Below are 20,078 nucleotides of genomic sequence, written 5' to 3'. Positions count from 1 at the left end.
CACCAGTCTTTGAGAGAAACAGCTAATTTAGGGCACAACATAATTTTATATACTCCTTCAGTGACAGATGTTGAGAGATTTGAGAAACTATGGCCTATGTTAATAAAAAAAAATCAGGTGGTTATAAAAAAGAGACAATTGAAGAATAACGAATACTTATTAGAAATTTAAAAATGCATTATCTGAATGAAGAAAAGTGAAAAAGAAGTGCTAGAAGAAAAGCTTGAGGCAATCACTTAGAAATCACAGGCTGAAAGAAAACTAGGAACTTACATGGGGAAGTTTGATATCCTAGAGGATCTGTTCAGAGAGCAAAGACTCTTCCAAAGGCGTTTCAGAAAAAGGCAGAGAGAAGAGAATAAAATAATTACCAGAGAAATAATAGAAGAAAACTTATACACGTGTTATTTTTAGCTTGAAAGGAGTATAAAGAGCACACAAGGAAAGGAAAAGCCACACCTTGAAAGAGGCTTGTGAAAGGTGAAGAGAAGGTCCAGCAAAGCCTCCACTTACTGCCTCCAATAAATGGAAACCTAGCTTCTTATCAGAGACATAGTAAACTTGAAGACTGTGGCGTGGGGAAAATAGGATTTGGAACTTAGAATTAAATGTTCAGCTAAGCTCAAATTCAGATAAAATGGGGCATTTTTAGATAGGAAAGACTTAGAAAATATTACCACTCATGCTTTATCATCTGAAAGATTTGCTTAAGTAATTTATAAAGAAAAAAAAAACTCAAAAAGGAGAGAAAATGAAATAAAATCCATGGAACAGTAATTAATTCTGGTATATTTTGGTTATCTAGCAGTATATCCTTGTTTTGTAGGAAATTTATACTAAGATATTCAAAAATTTTAGAATGAAAATTCAACAACTTATTTTCAAATGGTTCAGAAAAAAAGACATGTTGTGTTGTGTCTCCAGCTCTTATCTAAATTTTTAAATTGGTGCATTATAATTATACATCATATTGGGATTCATTCTTATATATTCATACATATACACAATAGAATAGTATAATTTGGTCAATTTCATTCCCCAGTACCTCTCTTTTCCCTTCTGTAACTTCTTGATTATTTGAAAATAAAGACAACTTTTAAAAATAAAACATAAGGAAGAAACCTTAAGAGGTAAAATAATAAAGTCTCCTTTCCAGTGAGTTACACCCCTCCATAGTGTACCTTATCTAAAATCTAAAATTCTATCCCCATACTCTGTTCTCCATTCTCTATCCCACCTTCTTAGCATCAATAAAAATGGATTTACTTTTATATATCTAGTTGTTTATATGTTTCTTGACTTTTGCCTCTGCCTTGCCAACTACTATAAACCTTTTATGAAGAGCTATTTACTACTATATCCCCTGAGCATGGGATGCTGCCAAGAACATATTGAGTTCTTGATAAATATTTGTTGAATGAACCAACAACCTCATTATTAAAAGCACTAGTAGTAAGTCAACCTCTTTCTTCACAAAATATTAATACTAAAATTAAAACTACTCTATGTTGCCCATTATTTGAGATTATCTTTTTTTTTGTTTTTGTTTTTGCATTTTCTACACAGAAAGATGAGAATTTAGTCACTTATAAGATTATTGTCCTCTGGGATTTTTCTTGCAAATGAGATGTGTTCTGCTCTGCAATCTGTCCAACAGAGAAAAATTTTAAATGTTAGCTTATGATCTGAAGAGTACTGAGAAACTGGTTTGATACATTTTTTCAGAATGAGGTATAAGTACATTTTTAAGATAAGTACCACAAGTTTAAGAAAAAAAAAGAAAAATAATTCCAAGATGACAGTTATGCAGTTGTTGTAGAATACAAATTAGGACAGGGAAAAATAGGGCTCCACCAACAATTTCATGTAGAATAAAAGTGATTTGCTCAATTAAGTCATCATGTGGTCCCGCTTTCCTGTTTGTTCGTTATGTTCTTCAGGAGCACAAAGTTAATGATGGGGATGATTTTCAGTCAGTGTTTTACCACATGTCTTGATTCTTTGGAGAACTATATTTATATAATAATAACATTTTAAGCATTTTGTTTTTGATTAACCTATGGACAAGGGTGAGTTACTTTTATAAAGTTATATAAAGACAGAAACCAGGTACGGTGATGCACACTTGCAATCCCAGTGACTCCAGTGGATGAGGGAGGAGGAGAATTGCAAGTCCAAGACCAGCCTAGGGAACATAGGGAGAGACCCTGCCTCAAAGTTAAAAATGCAAGGAATGAGACATAGCGCAGTAGTAAAGCATTCCCGGATGTAACCTCCAGGACTGCACACACACACACACACACAAAAAAAGGTATAAAATTGGACATAATAAAGTGTGATGAATACCTAATGCCTAGAAAAGATGAGCCAAGAAATAGAAAGTTGTGTTTTATTTGAAGAAACACATTAGCAATTAAAAATTTTAATGAATAAAAATGTAAGCTTAGCATTTGAGGACATGGATGCTCAGGAGGCAGAGGCCACAATGTTCACAAGTTCAAAGTTGGCCTGGATAACTTAGCAAGATGCTGTCTCAAGATAAAATAAAAAGGACTACGGGTGAAACTCTTAGAGCACTTATCTAGCATATGTGAGATCCTGGGTTCAATCCCCAGTACTAAAAGGGGAGAAGAAAAAAAGAAGGCAGTATAAGAAGCAGAACTCCTCATTCTTTACAACATAGGTAGAGTCAGACCTAGTTTAAATTGATAAATAGTGAATGAACATATATATTTTCTTGCAAATGAGATGTCTTCTGCTCTGCAATCTAACAGAGAAAATTTTTAAATGCTAGCTTAGGATCAGAAGAGTATTGAGAAAGTGGTTTGACATATTTTTTCAGAATGAGGTATGAGTACAGTTTTAAGTATGTGTGTGTGTATACACACACACACACACATATATATATATATACTCATTATGCTCATAAATAGTGAATGAAAAAAATACATATAAAGTGGTTATAATCACCCAAAGAAATGTAAATTTTTATAAGGGGATAGCAAATGTAAGGATTAAGAGTGAGGAATAGTTTAATTTTCCTCTCCAATTCTTTCAATCTGGATTTGAAATCTTAAATTATATACCAGATGTGTACAGGAAAATGTCTGGTACAATGAACAACAGTTGTGGGCCTTGGTTCTTCCAGGTGTAAGAGAGGGATGGTAAGGAGAGGACTTGGTTATACTCTTTGTTAAATAGTTTCAACTATTTTTGTGCAAAGAGTGGACATTATTCTGTTACCAAATAAAAATCAATTCAGATAAGAACAAAAAACTTATTTGATTGCCAATTGGGAGGGGACCCAATGAAAGCAATTCAAATACAGTGTGAGACAGAAATAAAATTGGAAGGAAACCTCTTCTCATGGAGTAGTAAAGGGAGGAAGGGCAAGCAAAAAACTATTTTTAAAGAGTTTTAATGAAAGAGGAAGGAAGAGAATGGGTGAAAGCTAAATAGCTAATATATGAAAAGCATGATTATTTAATGATCACTTAGATTATAAAACAGTGTTGTATCTAACAGCTTTAGTCTATAAATGAAAGAATCCCATAAAATACACCAAATGGTCATATAAAGATCTTTCCAAGAAAAAAGTCTGTATCTTTTTTTTTTTTTTTTCATTTGGATGAGGCTAGTATCCAACACGTTTTCCTAGAGGCTTGTTTTACAATTTTATTTTAAATGACCCTTGTAACTGGGTCTCTCTTTGTGAAGTATATTTGCCTTAGTCATTTCAACTTGGCTTACTGGGATAGATGCCAGTTTGTTCTTTTTCTTTTCTTGTCTTTTTTAGTTTTGACAAATAAAAATGGAATAAATTTGGTATAAAAATGATATTTTGATATCTGTATGCATTGTAGAAGAACTAAATAAACTAATTAATATATCCATTACTTCAAATGCTTATTTTTGTGATAAGAACATTTAAAATCTATACTCTTAACAATTTAAAAGTATAGACTACCTTGTTATTAACTATTATTATCATGTTGTACAACAGATCTGAATTTGTGTCTTCTAAATGAAATTTTGTATCCTTTGACAACACATCTCCATTCTTCTCTCCACCCCAACTGCCAGGTAATTGGACCATAATCTACTCTTATGAATTTGACTTTTCTAGATTCTACATCTAAGCAAGATCATGCAATAAGATACTACTTTCTAAAGTCAGAATGGGTTCAAGAAAAAAAATCTTGTTCCTTTTTTTGTTGTTATCTATCATCTCTTCTTTTCATTCTTCCATTATCTCCTCCATTTATCCTCAGTTTATTCACACCCAGCATGCTAATGTACTGAGCATCTTTCCCAATGCCTCGACACCACAACTTCCAGAAAAGCCTGATCTCCAGAAAGATTCAGAGAAATTCATTTTACCTAAACTAAAGCTATTACTGTGTCTGGCCTCATTAGGCTTTCAAAAAGTATTAAGTGCATGAATGAGATGTAAATGACTACTGGTGTTTCTTTTGGCAATTAATTGCTATGTAACAAACTACCACAAAACCGAGTGAAAGCCATCTTAAAATGTTCATAGATTCTGAGGATCAAAAGCTTATTAAGGCAGAGAGGGAATATAGCTCTTCTCTGCTCCATAGGTTTTGGGCTTTAGCTGGAATAACTCAAATGGCTGAGGGTGACTCCACTGACCCTGTAGGGACAGTAGAGATTTGAAGCAGAAGGCTCAAAATGGCATCTTTGTTCACACATCTGGTGTCTTACCTTGATTGTACATGGTATGCCTGTTGACTCATTTAGTATAATAATACATGGTACATTTTTAAAGTATACTATTTATAATGTGACAGCTGAATTCCTCAGAAGATGTGAACTATATTATCTTACAAAAACGAACTTTTTTCAGCAAAGGCATATTAGGAGATACAGAGTTTCAGATTTCCAATATAAAAGTTGTATTTCCTGTATTAGTTTCAGAAACATAATCTTTTCTGTTTGTAGATGTATTTATTATGGCAATATACAAAATTCTTTAGAAATTCAAATGTGATCACAAAAACAAACTAATCACATCATCTGTACATTTTCCCTAAGAATTACTGAAAGCAAATATCACTGGCCTTTTTAACACTTTAGATATTAACAGATAATGTGCCTCAGTTTGTATCTTTGTCTCTTTCTCTCTCTCCTTTCCTCCTCAGAGTCCATCTGGCAGGAACCATTGTTACATCTTATTGTGAAATCATTTATAGTAAAACTCCAGTCTGTACTGATCTGGGTTGGCATTAATAAGTAAATTCTAACTTAGAGATTTCCAGAAAAAAAAAATTCATTTCTGTAGATTTTGCCTCGTGTTGATTAAATGTTCTTTCTTCCAGATCATTGCCTCTTATGGATTTAAGTTAAATCTATCTTGAAGCCCTGCTAAGAAATGTCAGCAATGATTTTTAAATTCTGGATAATATCTGACATTCCTTCCCGATACAATAACAAGTACTTTATCACTAAGTTACATCCCTAACCCTCACTTTTAATTTTTTTTTATTTCAACACAGGATCTTACTTAATTATACAGGCTGGCCTCAAACTTGTGATCCCCCTGCCTCAGCCTCCCAAGTAACTGTGATTATAGGAATTCACCATCATGTTTATCTCTTGTATTAATTTTAATGTTGTAAAAGTTTCAAGGGGAAGGGATGTTAACAGAAATAAGGAAGAAAAAAAATCTTTAGGTGATATTTCAAAATTATATACTAATTGGGCTGGGGATGTGGCTCAAGCCATAAAGTGCTCACCTGGCATACACAGGGTGCTGGGTTCGATACTCAGCACCACATAAAATAAAAATAAAGATGTTGTGTCCACCAAAAACTGAAAAATAAATATTAAAAAATTCTCTCTCTCTCTTATCTCTCTCTCTTTTAAAAAACTATATACTAATATATAAGCTCATGCTATAAAATATGAGGGTAGAAAGTAGGATATAATGTTATTCTGTATAAAGGAATCTTGAGGCTTTTATGTTAGTTGCCTAATACTATGTAACAAATCAGCCCCGATCTTGATTCCAAAATATTGACATTTATTATATTTTATGGGTTCTGCAGGTCTGGAATTAGAGATTACTGGGCAGTTCTGGTTCTGTGGTGTCTCATGAGGTTGTGGTCACCTGTCAACTAATACTAAAGTTATCTAAAATCTTAACTGAGAAGGAAGATCCACAGTTAAGGTGGCTGTCTCACGGGACCTGAAAAATGGTGCTGGCTATTGGCAGAAAGCCTCAGTTCTTTTCTGTGTAGGTGTCTCCATTCAGCTTCCAGAGTATCTTTTGGCTTAATTTTTATTGGGTTCCCTTAGAGTGCTCCAATAGGGCAAAGCTAAAACTTCAACATGTTTTGTAGCCTAGTCTTGGAAGTCACACACAGTTGTTTTCCCAGTATTGGGTCAAAGAGGTCAGATTCTACGCAATATGAGAGGAGACTACACAGAGAAGTGAATACCAGGAGATGAGGATTATTGGGTATTTTTAAACCATCTGACTCCCAGCAGTTCCCATCTCTCCAAATACAAAATACCCTCACTCTGTCTCAACAATCCCCAAAGTTTCTTAATTATTATAGTTTCAACTTAAGGACCAGTGTCTCATCATCTAAGTCAGGTCCAAGTACAGATAAAGTTTTTCGTATGGAGTTCTTCATATACAATTTATATCAGTATGAAGACTTGTGAACTAAAAAAACACACTACCTATCTCCTAATTCCACCCTAAATTGAATATTAGAACAGGAATAAGATAAATACTATGGTGTTTTCCATGGATAAAAGGGGGAAATAGGAGGCACATAGAAATACTTGTTCATAATAACTCTGAGTCTAGCAAAGCATACATAAACTATTACTTTCTGGATAAGATCTCATTCCCACTAGTACCTGGGAATAATTCTCCAGGGCTCTTCTGTAGGGCATAGCTTATTCTCCCACAGAGTTTTCTATAACTTTTGCCTAATGGACCAAACACAAAAAATATTTCTAGAAGATCAAAATCTTTAATAAAACTATGTTAGTATAAATACCATATTTTGGATTAAACGAGCAAGGATAGAATAAAATGGGAAGGGGTCTTATACTCCAAAGTAGGCTGAGAAAACTACTCACTTAGTAACACAGCCGATCTTTTATGAACAACGGAAAGGAAAGAAGGTTCAGAGAATGGAACTAAGAACAGAATAAGCTTCTGCTGAGCTTGCCAAGGGACAATTTCTTAGAAGCCCAATTATTTAAATGAAAGGATCTTTGAAGTACATCATTAAAGTCCTTGGAAGATCTTTTTACTAACCTAGTATTTCTCTGGTTAAAACAAAACATTTTACAGTCATGGATTTAGTATTGTCTTTATACCGTGTTTCCTAGTTGGGTCTTAAATTTGGTCTATCTGGAAGCAGTTACTTAATTTTGCAGTGTAGATAAGCCACAAGTCCTGGTTTTAGAAATATTCATTAGTTCTTCCTTTCGATTCTCCCTGGTGTTGCATTTTACTGTAAGTGGAGTAAGGAGCCAGGTGGTACTTTTGTCCCTTCCTGGAAATCTCCTGGGCTAGATGACCCAGTTTCTTAGGTACAGTGTTTCCATTTCCACTTGATTGCAGTCAACTAACATTTTGCTACTGCAGAGTCAGGATCCACTTTCGTTTTTCCAATGGTATTTTCCTTAACTCTTTTTAGCTCCCACCAACAAATTTGTAGAAGACTATCAGACTTATGATAAGAGTCTCTTCAAGAGGTTTTAGACCTTAATGCATATTTTCCTCAAAGTTCTTCTAGTTTTTGCTCAGCCAGCAGCTCCAGAGCCACTTCTGTAATTTTAGATTTTTGCTATGGCAGAACATTACTTCCTGATGCCAAAGTGTTTATTAACCATCTGTTATTGTGAAACAAATTACCCAAGAATAAAATAATTATTAAAATAATTATTTATAATGCCTTAGATTCTGTGGGTTAAGAATTAAGGCAGAGAATAGAGGGGGCGAATATTTTGTGTACTACTATGTCTGGAGTCTCAGCTGAAAGATGCAAGACCTATGCTAGAAGCATCTAAAAATTCACTCATTTGTCTATTTGGTGGTTGTTATTGATATGGCTGGGACTATTGTATCAGCCATGTGTGGCCTCTTCCCTGGGCTTCCTCACAACATGGTGGCTGAATTCCAAAAGGCAAGCATCTAAGGAGCCAGATGGCAGCTGGATCCTTATTGTGAGCTAGTCTTGGAAGTCACATAGCATTACTTTTGCTCTATTACTTTGGTCTGATCAGTTACAAATTCCCATACAGATTCAAAGGGAAGGAAAACATCACACCTTTTGGTGGGAGGAGTGCCAGACACTTAGTAAGAGGAACATGTATATGGGATAATAGATGTATAGATGTTGAATATAAGTATTTCCATTTGTGGAAAATACAATCTGCCAAGCCACCAGAGCTGTAAGTCACTAAGAGCTAGAATATTCTCAGGCACAAAAATCCCTAGCTCCCTAGCAATATATATATATATAATCTTTTTAAGCTACTCATAATATGTATTTGCTATATGACTATTTAATTATTTTAAAGGTGGCCTCTCAAATTTCAGTTTTGCTAAAAAAAATCACAAATATAGTAATGACAAATAATTGAAGGTAATTTAATAACAATATTTTTTACAGTAGTAGTCAATAATAAGCATTTAACTTAATAGAATTTCAAAATATAAAAGAAAGTATTAAAGAATTACTTTAAAAGTATCAAATCTTTGAGAATTTTATGAAATGTTTAGAATGATACCAGTTATTTTATCTTCCATTAAGAACACTGTACAAAATTACAGGAAAGTTTAGTTTTTGTCTTATTCATATATTCACTTAGAACATCACTGTTCAAAAGAAAGGGCAAAATGTGTTGGCAGCAGGTCCACCCTGGCCCCTGGAGCCCTACCTCCACTAGTTTGTTCTGCATGCCAGTGTGGCCAGCTCACAAGGCCATGGAGAACTTGCGGTTTTTCTGTTCCTGCTTGTCCGTCTGAGACGTATGTATCCCACGGGAATGCCTTGACCTTTTCTGGTCTGATGGACTTATTGTTAAGGGAGGTTTCGGTACCTGACAATAATAGATGTTGAAACTAAATTTCTCCCCCCTCCCTCCTGCTTTTGGGTAGTTTTCCACTTCTGCTGCTTGGGGTATAAAAAAAGGCGTGTTAGCAATAAAGATTATTATTGACTCCTGGATGAAGAACCTTGGTGTCCTGTGTGTCTTTTAACCTCGCCGTCCCTCGCCAGACTCGGCTCCCTTGGCCGGACGCGGCAATTGGAGGTTCCCACTGAGATCCGGAAAGCAGGGGTAAGCGGACGGGGCTCACCTTCTAAGAAAGAAGGGGGAGGATTGGTTTAAAGATAATTTAAAGAGACAGGGTACGTACCATGGGTAACTCAACAGCGAAGGTTCGTCTGGCCAACGAACTGAAAGAGCTGTTAAATACACAAGGAACAGGAATAAAAACTAAGACTGCAACCGAATTCGTTGAAATTATTGCCCAGGCTTGTCCTTGGTTTCTGACAGGAGGATTTCTTAATAATAGTGACTGGGACCTGGTGAGGCATGACCTTCAGAAATTATTGAGGGACCGGGGCTTGGACAGTGTCCCAGTTGCCACCTTTTCCTTATGGAGGTTGGTAAAGGATGCTTTATTAACAGATAAAGTAAAGATCAAGGATCAGCTTGCTGAATGTGAACAGGCCCTTAATCAGGTGCAGGAAGAGCAAATGGCAGAATCCTTAAAGGATGAGGGTCCCCTTGAGGACTCAGGCTCGGAGGGTAGGAAACGCCTCCAGATTTCTAAGCCCGAAAAGGATCCTGAGGACCTCAGTTCTCTCTCTGAGGAAGAGGAGGGATTAGAAAGGGAGATAGAGGAACTAGAACATCGCCTTAAAAGGGCAAATGTGAGGGTGCCTAGGGCCCCCTCAATTGCCGCACCTCCTCCCTATAATCCTGATTGGAATGAGGACGCCCCTACTAGACGGGCGGGGGTCCACTGGGGTTCTAGAGCGGCTCAGGTTTTTCCAATGATTGAAAACGCCGATGCTGATGGACAGCCGGCCAGAGCCCATGTCCCCCTAGCCTTCAAGGACATAAAACAGCTTAAGGAGGCGGTCATTAATTATGGACCTCATGCCCCTTTCACATTGACCCTCTTCGAGTCCTTCTCAGCCAGTCAACTGATACCCAATGATTGGCAGCAACTTTGCAGGGCTGTGTTATCTGGAGGGGATTTCTTATTGTGGAAAAGTGAATATCATGAAAGGTGCCGCGAGCTGGCTCAGATTAACCTGAATGCGGGCCATCAACAGCGAAATGCCGAAATGTTGACAGGAACTGGGCAGTATGCCACCATAGGCCAACAAATTAATTACGACCCAGGTGTTTATGCTCAAATAGCCTCAGCTGCAGTCCATGCCTGGAAAACCCTGCCCGTTTCTAAGACTGAAGCAAAAATTTCCAAGATCTCTCAAGGACCCTCTGAACCTTATTCGGACTTTATAGCCCGCCTAATGCAGGCTGCAGGAAAAATATTCCCTAATCTGGAACAGGCTATGCCACTTATTAGACAACTGGCATATGAAAACGCTAACACTTACTGCCAAAATGCTATTAAGTCCTCCCGGGCCAAAAGTATAGATGACATGATTCGAGCATGCAAAGATATAGATGGGCCTCATATTACTGGTCAGGTTTTGGCTGCTGCCCTTAAGACTGGAATGCAAAAAGCTGATAACAGGGGAACCCGCTCTAAGGGGTGTTTTAAGTGTGGGAAAGAGGGACATATAAAGAGAAACTGCCAGGAAAGGAGTGAGGGTGCTGGCAGAGGGATGCCTGGAATTTGTCCTAGATGTCATAAAGGAAATCATTGGAGCAGTGAGTGCAGGTCAAAATTTGACATCCAGGGTAACCCAATACCGTCGGGAAACGGGAGCAGGGGCCCGCCCCGGGCCCCGGAAGCCAAAGTGTACGGGGCAGTGCAGGGACAGAACAGTGCCCCAGGGAGTGGGCGTCTCCGCCGCCTCCCACTGACCAACCCCTTTCTATCTGGGAACTCCCCAGGGGAACACCAGGAAGCGCAGGAGTGGACCTCAGTTCCACCTCCCGAGCGGTATTAACTCCCCAAATGGGACCCCGGACGCTGCCTACTGGGGTTTTTGGACCCCTGCCAGAGGGGACGGTGGGACTAGTGTTGGGACGAGGTAGCGCAACTCAGTGGGGCTTGAAGATTCTTACGGGGGTTGTTGATGCTGATTATCAGGGAGAAATAAAAATAGTAGTAGAAGCTACCCAAGGAATTGTTATTCTTCCCCCCGGGGAGCGTATAGCTCAATTGCTGCTGCTACCCTTAGCTTCCATTCCTGGGCACACCCTCCGTGGGTCCCGGGGCGACGGCAGCTTTGGCTCCACTGGAACTCCCCAGGCCTTTTGGGTAGCTCATTTGGATTCGCGTCCCAACCTGACCATTGAGATACAAGACAAGGCTTTCAAGGGAATACTAGATACGGGGGCGGATGTCTCTGTCATTTCTGAAAAACAATGGCCACCTGCCTGGCCCCTCCAGAGTCCCTCGGCCATATTACAGGGGATAGGACAGACCCGACCAAAAAGAAGTGCCTCCTTTTTAAAATGGAGAGATGGCGAAGGACATAGTGGCCATTTCCAGCCCTATGTGGTGACTGGACTCCCCACGAACCTTTGGGGGAGGGACTTGCTTCATCAAATGGGGGCTATTCTCACTACCCAGACTTTAAAAGGAAATAATGACTTTGTTAATGATGCAATGCTAGACATGGGATGGATCCCTGGAAGGGGACTAGGAAAGAGACATGAGGACAGAATATCACCCGTGGATCCAGCAGAACAGGTTACCCGGCGGGGAAGAGACCGGAGAGGACTGGGAAATTTATCCTAGGGGCCACTGAAGTGCGGCCACCTCCACTGTCCATTACTTGGTTATCAGATGACCCTGTGTGGGTAAAACAGTGGCCCCTAACTAAGGACAAATTACAGGCCGCTTCCCTATTAGTTCAAGACCAGCTTAAGTTAGGACATGTGGTGCCCTCTACCTCCCCTTGGAATACCCCTATTTTTGTTATACAAAAGGGGTCTGGGAAGTGGAGACTTCTTCAGGACCTACGAGCTATTAATAAAACTATGCAACCCATGGGACCCTTACAACCAGGGCTACCCTTTCCTACTGCGATCCCAAAGGATTGGCATCTTATTGTCATAGATTTAAAAGATTGTTTCTTCTCTATCCCCTTAGACCCACGAGACCGAAAGCGTTTTGCTTTTTCTTTGCCTTCCACAAACTTTAGGGAACCTTACCAACGGTATGAATGGACCGTCCTACCTCAAGGGATGACTAATAGTCCTACAATGTGCCAATATTTTGTAGCTGAGGTTTTACGACCCTTTCGACAGCAGTTCCCACAGCTCTACCTCATTCATTATATGGATGACATCTTACTGGCAGGGCCCAAGAAAGAAAGGCTTCTTCAATCTTATGAAGTCCTCCAATCCCTTCTAAAAGGGGCAGGGCTGGTCATAGCACCCGAAAAGGTGCAGTTTCAACACCCTTACAATTATTTGGGATACATCATTAATAACATAGAAATCTTTCCCCAGAGACCCCAGTTCCAGATAAATCAGCTCAAAACTTTACATCAGTGGCAGACATTCCTCGGAGAAATACAGTGGCTGCGCCCATCCTTTCATATTCCAACTGGAGAGCTCAAACCCCTGTATGACCTCTTGCGAGGAGAGCCTTCTCCTACGTCGTGTAGAGTACCTACACCAGAAGCCTTACGAGCACTGAGGCTAATAGAAGAGGCTCTACAGGACATGCAGATTACGCAGATAGATTATTCTCTGCCCTTGTCATTTATAGTTCTACCTTCTAAAATTACTCCCACAGGAGTGTTCTGGCAAACGGGTCCCATTTATTGGGTCCACTTGCCGGCTTCTAACCCCCGGGTATTGACTCCCTTTTATGAGCTAGTTATTAACTTAATTTGGAAGGCTAAATATTTGGGTGATGCATTGTTTGGAAAAACCTTTGACATACTTATTCAACCTTACACTCAAGATATGATACACAAGTTACAACAAGAACATGACCTTTGGTGTCTTTTCCTGTGCAGCTTCAAGGGTCAGATAGATAATCACTTCCCTAAACATAGACTTTTGGAGGGCTTTAAAAGGTGTCCCATTATCTTCCCAAAGATTATGAAAAGGGAACCTATTCCAAAGGCCCAAACTGTATATACAGATGGGGCCAAAAATGGATTTGCCGTCATTTTTGATGGATCTCAAATTCTCCGACAACCTGTGTCAGGTCAGTCGGCCCAAAAGACAAAAGTTGAAGCTTTAATCATAGCTCTCAAAGTCTATAGTTCTATTCCTCTTAATGTATATACTGACAGCTTATATGTAGCTAATCTGGCTCTAGTCATAGAAACAACATCATATATTGGAAAGCAATCAACCATCACAGAACAACTACAGGTAGTTCAGCTTCTCATTTGGGCTAGATGAGATCCTTTAAACATCGGCCACATCTGAAGCCATTCAGTGCTCCCTGGACCTTTGTCAGAGGGCAACGCAAAAGCAGACGCTGCTACTCATGCTGTCGGCCTTTCCTGTGTGACGACCGAATATGATAAGGCCTTACAATTCCATAACAAATTTCATTTAAATGCACAGTCTTTACGCTTCCACACAGGATGTTCATGAGACCAAGCTTTACAGATTGTCTCATTATGTCCATCCTGTGTACCATTTATTCATTCTCCTTCCCTTGGGGTTAATCCAAGAGGACTACAACCTAATGATGTCTGGCAAACTGATGTTACACACTTCCCTAGCTTTGGTAAGTTCTCCTTTATACATGTTTCCACTGACACGTATTCTGGCTTCATTTTTGCCACCTTACATACTGGAGAGAAGGCTAAGGACGTTATCAGTCATCTTCTAAAAGCCTTTTCCTCCATGGGCACCCCACGATGCCTCAAAACCGATAATGGTCCCGCATATGTAAGCCAGGTGGTTCAACGGTTTTGCACCCAATGGGAAATTAATCATAAGACTGGAATCCCCTATAATTCACAGGGACAGGCTATCGTCGAACGAGCCCATCAACATTTAAAAACTTATTTACAAAAAACAAAAGAGGGGGAGATATACCAGAATTGTCAGGGACCACAAGCACTTCTAAGCATAACCCTATTTACTTTAAATTTTTTACTCACTGACACTGGAGGGCGCAGGGCTGCACAACGCCACTTTTCCCCTCCCACTGTACAAGATGCTCAAATAAGGTGGAAAGATTTATCCACCGGAAAGTGGCAATCCCCTGCTCCACTCTTAGCTAGAGTGAGGGGAGCTGTATGTGTTTTTCCCCCAGGAACTGAGAAGCCCATTTGGATCCCAGAGTGCTGCACCATACCGGTGAATGAAAATTCAAGACAAAATGAAGTTCCCAAGATGGCTGATCCTGCCGCTGTTGTTCTCACCCCTTCAAGTGAGTGCCGAGACACACCTCATGAGCTGGACCCTGCTTGTGGCATTCCTTCTGGACAGGTTTGCTGAAGGAGGGCTTGACCCCCCACCTGGGAATATTCATGAGTATCATTTTGGAGCCCCTTGTGAGTGTAAGGGAGGGCCCCGGCACTTGGCCCCCTCTGGTTATATCCAGAGCATTGATTGTGGGACTAAAGTAGCCTATATGGCGGCTGAACTCAATCAAAACATAGGAGGATTTAAGCAACCAAAATGGGTATGTGTTAATAAGCCTGGACTTGTTGTCCCTAATCCGACCGAGACTCTTGGAAGCTGTTCCGCACTTGTCGTTACACCCTGGCGATGCACATCTCCTGATATACATCGGCCTCAATTTGTGTTAATAATCAAGGAAAACAGTATTTTGAGGCCATCCTAACTAACCCCTGTGGAGAAGGGGGGACCACTTATAATTTTATTCCTTTTCTTGGTGACCAGGGAGGGGAAGGCATCACGACTCGGTTAACGGAGGCAGGATGTGAGGGTGTCATGGGTAAACCTTCCTGCTGGCCCATGCAGGCCCCCATCGGAGTCTCTGACAGAGGGGGACCCACTGATGCTATCAAACACCTTCAGGTGATTAAGCTTTTAAAGCCAGAGATCCCTAAGCCTACATACCACCCCTTGATATTGCCCAAATCCCAGTTTCCTGATTTAGATGCCAATAAATTAGATATCCTAGAAACTACCTTTTCTTTACTTAACAGTTCCAATCCTACCCTTGCTGGTGATTGCTGGCTCTGCATGACGGCAGGTGCAGTCATGACATTGGCGATCCCAATTAATTATGCCATTGGTGATTACAACACATGTCAAACTGGGCTACCCTTTAAGGTGCATCCTTTAGGTGGTTTTATGTCATGCCTTCTGAGCATGATGCAGAATAATACCTATGATGTTGATGTTGGAGTCTCTTCCTTTGGGAACTGCTCATTAGTAAAGAATTACTCCTCACCTACTCCGCCCATTTGTCCCCCTAATGGTACAGTTTTTATGTGTGGTGGAAATTTAGCTTTTCCCAGGCTCCCAGCAAATTGGACTGGTGGTTGCGTTCTGGCATTACTACTTCCTGATATCACGATTATCTCAGGAGATGAACCCCTACCCATTCCTAGCCTAGACACCTTAGTTAAAAGACACAAGAGAGCTGTGCAGGCCTTACCACTCCTTGTTGGCCTTGAATAACCGCTGCTGTGGGTACAGGCACGGCGGGATTGGGTACGGCTATACATTCTTACCGCCGCCTATCTCAACAGCTTATAGATGATGTGCAAACCCTATCGGGAACCGTTAAAGACTTACAAGACCAGATAGACTCCCTAGCAGAAGTAGTTCTTCAGAACAGGCGGGGTTTAGACTTGCTTACTGCCAATCAAGGGGGAATTTGTTTAGCCCTTGGGGAGAGGTGCTGTTTTTATGCTAACAAATCTGGCATAGTTCGCACAAAAATTAAACAACTCCAAGAAGACCTAGAAAAAAGGAGGAGGGAATTATTTGAGAACCCTCTCTGGACTGGACTTAATGGATTTTTGCCTTATCTTCTTCCCTTATTGGGGCCATTGTTAGGCCTCCTTCTAGTAGTGGCAATAGGACCCTGCATTGTAAATAAGATAGTACAATTCATTAAGGATCAAATTAATATCGTAGCCTCTAAGCCGATACAGGTTCACTGTCAACGCTTGAAGATGGATGATCGCCCCTCTGAGATATACTTCAGACTGATCCGAAGATGAGTGTCCTCCTTAAAAGAAGAACTCCTGCCATATCTTTTCTCTATGCATACCTCTCCCTCTTGCCTTCCTGTACTAGGATCTTTGCTGTCTAATCTCTCGGTCCAATCACATCTGCCATTCGGCGGTGACGGTCATGGGTCCCGTAGGTGGAGACGGTTAAGCGTTTACCGCAATAGTGTCTTGATAGGTCATAACACCTTGAGCTGATCTTGTAGTACCCAGTGACGGGCAACTTTCACGCTTGCTGTGCGACCTAAGCCAGGGAATCGGGGCCTTCCCAGAGACGGGTAAGCATCGCAAGGGCTGTGAACGACCTAAGACAGGGGCTACTTGATTCCCACTGGCATGCAAAAAACAAAAGAGGGGGACTTGTTGGCAGCAGGTCCACCCTGGCCCCTGGAGCCCTACCTCCACTAGTTTGTTCTGCATGCCAGTGTGGCCAGCTCACAAGGCCATGGAGAACTTGCGGTTTTTCTGTTCCTGCTTGTCCGTCTGAGACGTATGTATCCCACGGGAATGCCTTGACCTTTTCTGGTCTGATGGACTTATTGTTAAGGGAGGTTTCGGTACCTGACAATAATAGATGTTGAAACTAAATTTCTCCCCCCTCCCTCCTGCTTTTGGGTAGTTTTCCACTTCTGCTGCTTGGGGTATAAAAAAAGGCGTGTTAGCAATAAAGATTATTATTGACTCCTGGATGAAGAACCTTGGTGTCCTGTGTGTCTTTTAACCTCGCCGTCCCTCGCCAGACTCGGCTCCCTTGGCCGGACGCGGCCAATATGATTTCAAGTTGACAGACATTTTCATAAAAATGGAAATTTTAGATACTTGTAGATATCTAAAATTATAAATTATATATAAAGTATCTTTAAGTCTTACACAGGAAAGATTATATGATTCATATACAACTTGGTGGAAAATATGTGCTTTTTGCAGTTTTGACTTTCCTTATTATATTGGTATGAATATAGACTCTTATCATCGAACCGGCAGCAATAACATTATTGGTGCCCTAGAAATAAAGAGTTTCAGATTGTACTGGAACCTTTAAACCATAATTTACATATGTACAAGATTATTGTAATTATTATTCACATTTGGAAGCACTGGTACAGACAATACCACTTAATAAAAATATGTTTGAATTTCAAGTTGGCTGTGCAAATTAGTTTTGTGTTTTGACTGTTAAAATAATTTGATGAGGTGTTCCTATATGTTTTAAGAAGTACTGACTTTTGATTTGCCTCTAAGTAACATGAAGCAAGTTTTCCAACTCTGCAGTATTTTACACCAAACTATTTTTTTTTACTTTGTTTTCACTTGTCTTTCGTATCTGTAAGACTTGACCAAGTTGGCAAACAAATCTTTAATCTTGGCAAGCTTGCCTCCATTTTTATGATGAACAACTTTCTATAAATATTCTACTCACTCATTCTATGTATTTTTCTCAAAAAAGGAGGGGATTTTTTTGGTAATAATGTATTTTAACTTTTTCTTTTTACATTTTTGTACAAAAATTTTAAAGATGCAGAAAAAAAATTTAAAGGATTGCACTAGAGCATATTGACTTTATTGATACTGACACTGATACTAATTTTAGGGAGTTTAAAACAGAAAACGTTTTTATTATTAGAGCATTATAGTTATACATAGTAGTTTAGGTTCATTCATGACAAAATGGAATTTGATTTCAGTTAACATTCTCCCTTTGTCTCTTTCCTCCTTCCTTTGCCCAATTCTCCTTCCTCTACTGTACTGGTCTTTCTTTCCCTCATATATTTATTTGTTTCTGATTGATTCTTTCTATTTATACATAAAGGTGAAATTCCCAGTGGTATATTTGTATATGCACATGGCATGATTTTTAAAAATTCACTTCTCATTTCTTCTTCTTTCCCATCCCTTGTCTCTCCCTCTTGATCTCCTTCTACTCTACTGATCTTTCTTATTTCTTTATAATATCTTATCCTCCATTTCTTCTGTCTTTTATTTTGCTCTAGATTCCATATATGAGAGAAAACATTTGACCCTTGATTTTCTGAATCTGGATTATTTCATTAGCATGATATCCTCCATTTCCATTTATTTACCAGCAAATGACATAATTTCATTCTTTTTTATGACTCAGTAAACTTCTATTATGTGTGTATACTACAATTTCTTAATTCACTCATCTGTTGACAGGCATCTGGGTTGATTCCATAATTTAGCTATTATGAATTGAGCTTCTATAAACATTGATGTGGCTGGAACATTATAGTATACTGATCTTATTTCTTTTGGATAAATACTGAGGAGTAGGATAGCTGGATCATATGGTGGTACCATTCTTGTTTTTTGATGATTCTCCATACTACTTTCCAGAGTGGTTATATTAGTTGCAGTCTCACCAACAATGTATGAGTATACCTTTTCCTCCACATCCTTGCCAGAATCTATTATTGTTTGTGTTCTTTATAATTGCCATTCTGACTAAAGTAAGATAAAATCCAAACAATGATGTCTATTCTCACCACTTCTATTCAATAAGCTTCTCAAAGTTCTAGCCAGAGTAATGAGGCAAGGGAATAAAACTAAAGGGATAAAAATAGAAGAGAAGTCAAGCTATCTCTTTTTGCTAATGACATGGATATTATATCTTGAAAATATAAAAAAATAACACTCCACCAGAAGACTTCTGGAGCTAAAAAATGAATTCAGCAAAGTAGCATACAAGATCAACACCCATACAATATATCAAAACATTACATGGTACCCCATTAACTTTTGTCCTACAAAAGTCCAAATTCATACAAGATTAACACCCATAAATTAATAACTTTCCTATTCTCCAATAGTGATTCTACTGAGGAATAAATTAGGAGAACCATTCCATTCACAATAACCCCCCAAACAAATACAACTTGGGAATGAATGTAACCAAAGATGTGAAAGATCTTTACAATGAAAATTATAGAATACTGAAAAAAGAAATTGAAGAAGACCTTAAAAGATGCAGAGACCTCCTATGTTCATGGGTAGGCAGAGTTAATATTTTCAAAGTGGCCCTATAACCAAAAACAATATACTGATCCAATGCAATTCCCTTCAAAATAAATTATTTACAGAATTAGATAAAAAAATGCTTAAATTTATTTGGGAGAATAAGAGACCTAGAATAGCCAAAGCAATACTGAGCAAGAAGAGTGATGCAGGAGGTAACACAATACCTGATTTGAAATTATACTACAGAGTTGTAGTAACAAAAACAGTATATTATTAGCATCAAAATTTACATGATCAATGGAACAGAAAGAAGACACAGAAACAAACCCACATACTTACTGCCTTCTAAGAACTTAACAAAAGTGCCAAAAATATATGTTGGAGAAAAGAGCCTTTTTAACAAATGATGCTGGAAATACTGGATATCCAAATGTAAAAGAATGAAACTAGATCCCTATCTCTAACCATACACAGAATTCAAATCAAAATAGATCAAAGACTTAGGAATTAAACCAGAAACCTTACAACTGCTAGAAGAAAATGTAGGGTCAACATTTCATACCGGTGCTGGCACCCATTTCCTTAACAAAACCCCTAAAGCTCAAGAAATAAAACCAAGAATCAATAAGTAGGATGCCATCAAATTTGAAATATTCTGCACAGTAAAGAAAATGATGAAGAGCATTAAGAAAGACTATAGAATGGAAGATCTTTGCCAGGTGCTCTTCAGACAGATGATTAATATCCAGTCTATATAAAAAACTCAAAATT

The sequence above is a fragment of the Marmota monax genome, unplaced genomic scaffold, assembly GCF_021218885.2.
Source record: "Marmota monax isolate L192 unplaced genomic scaffold, Marmota_monax_Labrador192_F-V1.1 WCK01_AAM20220418_F8-fsc00198, whole genome shotgun sequence".
Classification (NCBI taxonomy): domain Eukaryota; kingdom Metazoa; phylum Chordata; class Mammalia; order Rodentia; family Sciuridae; genus Marmota; species Marmota monax.
This window is presented reverse-complemented; position numbering follows the sequence as displayed.